General features: G+C 40.8%; 1 pseudogene; it reads right to left on the bottom strand.

Moving 5' to 3' along the window:
* Nucleotides 1–442: 442 nt before the first annotated feature.
* On the bottom strand, nucleotides 443–950 carry LOC132398971 (small ribosomal subunit protein uS9-like; annotated as a pseudogene).
* Nucleotides 951–2557: the final 1607 nt, after the last annotated feature.

Below are 2557 nucleotides of genomic sequence, written 5' to 3'. Positions count from 1 at the left end.
GATTGCAGTAAGATATCGATTCCACGAACGAAATGCCTGATGTTATGACCCAGAGAGTGGGAAGCAAACCGTTGTCATGGAAATTGAAATGGAACAGAATACACAATATAATCCAGCAGACAAAATGCAAGAAAAAATAAAGCTGCTTAAACGTACAATCAGAAGTTGAACACATTGCTGACATAGAATAACCAACTGTACAGCGGAGATATAAAACCTGCTAATTTTATCCCAAATGTCCACTAGAACCTTCGGCAAATTCCTGGAAATTAGAGAGTTTAACAATAGAATTCTGTTATCTCAAATTTCAACAATGCGCTTGAGGATATAGAAATTAAGGGCAACACTAAGTAGGGAAGTATTTTAATTATTTAAGGCCCTCCTCGGGATACATAGATTGTTACCCAATATCCCCTCTCAACTTGCTTTTATTCCTAAAGCATCACAGGCAAGGACAAACCACGAGCCGTGGAATGCATGGTGGGCATTTTGTTTTTAACCATGTGACAGTCAGATATTTGTTTGCACAAACCAAAATAAAACGGTAAGATTTCTGGTAACATACTGAGGCAGCAGGACCACTGAATTTCTTGGCCTGACAATGGCGAAGATTGGCAACCAGCAGAGTCCTGTCGCACTGTATGAGGATGTCCTTCATCTCCTTCTGGATGGCTTCTTACCCATTTCTGGTAGTAAGCCACCAATTTAGAAACGGATTGATGGATAGCATAGATTTGAGCTATGTAGCCATGAACTCTGATGTCAATACCCATAAATCCTTCTTTATCCAACAGCAGAACTAGCTCCACCAGTTGGTACTATAAAGTCTTCGGCACATTATGGTGCAGAGATCTGCCATTCACTTTCATGAGGCCCTTTCCTCTTTTGCAGTGGGCTGTTTCCTTCCACACAAAGACCTGAACAGGTTGTAAAGGTCCTTTAGCAGGCATGTTCTTGAACCACTGTGGTCCACTGAGTAAAAGTAGCACCACGGCTCCTGCTAAGGTTTTTGAGCCAGCCCTGATGAACAGCAATGAATGTATGGACTGGGATCTGGATAAGGGTAATTTGTGTGACTGGACTACTGCTACCCATGGGTTTCCAAAGCTCCCTGTCTCTTGCTTCTTGTAATATACACTCAGTGGCCACTTTATTCGGTACTTCTGCATGTACACTTGCTCATTAATGCAAATATCTAATCAACCAGTCACGTGGCAGTAACTCAATGCATAAAAGTATGCAGATATGATCAAGAGGTTCAGTTGTTGTTCAGACCAAACATTGGAATGGGGAAGAAATGTGATCTAAATGACTTTGACCGTGGAATGATTGTTGGTGCCAGACAGGGTGGTTTGAGTACCTTGGAAAATGCCAATCTTATAGGATTTTCACAAACAATAGTCTCTAGAGTTTACAGAGGATGGCATGAGAAAACAAAAAACATCTGGTGATCAGCAGTTCCATGGGCAAAAATGTTTTGTTAATGAGAGAGGTCCTAGGAGATTGGCCAAACTGGTTCAGCTGACGGGAAAACAACAGTAACTCAAGTAACTGTGCAGAAGTTATTTGTGTGTGTACAGAAGAGCATCTCTGAATGCACCACACATCAGACCTTGAAGTGGATGGGCTTCAGCAGCAGAAGACCATGAACACTCACTCAGTGACTACATTATTCGTACCGGAGGTACTTAATAAAGTGGCTACTGGTGTATATTAACATACTGGCCACATATATTGGAGGCTTGATAAATAACTTGATACAAACATTAATTGGCAATAATTAAACAAGCTTTAGACTACAGAAAGGTGTTGAAGATCTCGTCAGTTGGCTTGAAAATTGTGAACAGTAACAAGGCAATAGAAATCCACAGACCCTTAAAGGTAACAAAGCATCCATTTAGAAACATTGAGTTTATCAGTGTCAGGTAAACCCTCTTTAGCACAAATGCAGTCATAAGTTGCTAACAAAATCTCTCTGTACCATTTTTTCCCAACAGCCATTTTTTAAAGTAATCCTTGCTTGACAACTTTGGTCTGCACCGTAAAACCAAAATGTCCTTTGTTCCGTCCACCCCATTCCTCTCTCTGCAACTTAATATATGCTGGTCGTGTCAATTTTCCACTACCAGTGAATGGTCCTTTTCCTGAAATGTTAATTTCAGTTCCCATTCAACTGATTCAGACTGGTCTGTTGACTATTCCCACTATTCCCAGCTTTGCATCCCTAATGGTGATTGGATAGTTAATAAGATGGCTTAAAAATCAGATACGGTGCTTTCGTTTATTACTTGAGACATAGAATATGGATGGAAAGAGGCCATGTTACTATGTCGTGTTTATTGGCTCAGGGCCTGTGCTCTCTGGACTTCAGAAGAATGAAGGATGTTCAATGAAACTAAACAAATATTGAAAGAATATTGAAGTGGAGAGGATGTTTCCTATAGTGGGGAAGTGTAGTTCCAGATGGCACAGCCTCAGAATAAAAGGATGCCCCTTTAGAAAGGAGATGAGGGGGTTTTCATTAGCCAGAGGGTGGTGAATCTGTGGAATTCATTGT

Source organism: Hypanus sabinus, chromosome 9, assembly GCF_030144855.1.
Source record: "Hypanus sabinus isolate sHypSab1 chromosome 9, sHypSab1.hap1, whole genome shotgun sequence".
Lineage (NCBI taxonomy): Eukaryota > Metazoa > Chordata > Chondrichthyes > Myliobatiformes > Dasyatidae > Hypanus > Hypanus sabinus.
The sequence above is the reverse complement of the archived record's forward strand: the minus strand, read 5'-3'. Positions and strand labels throughout refer to the sequence as shown.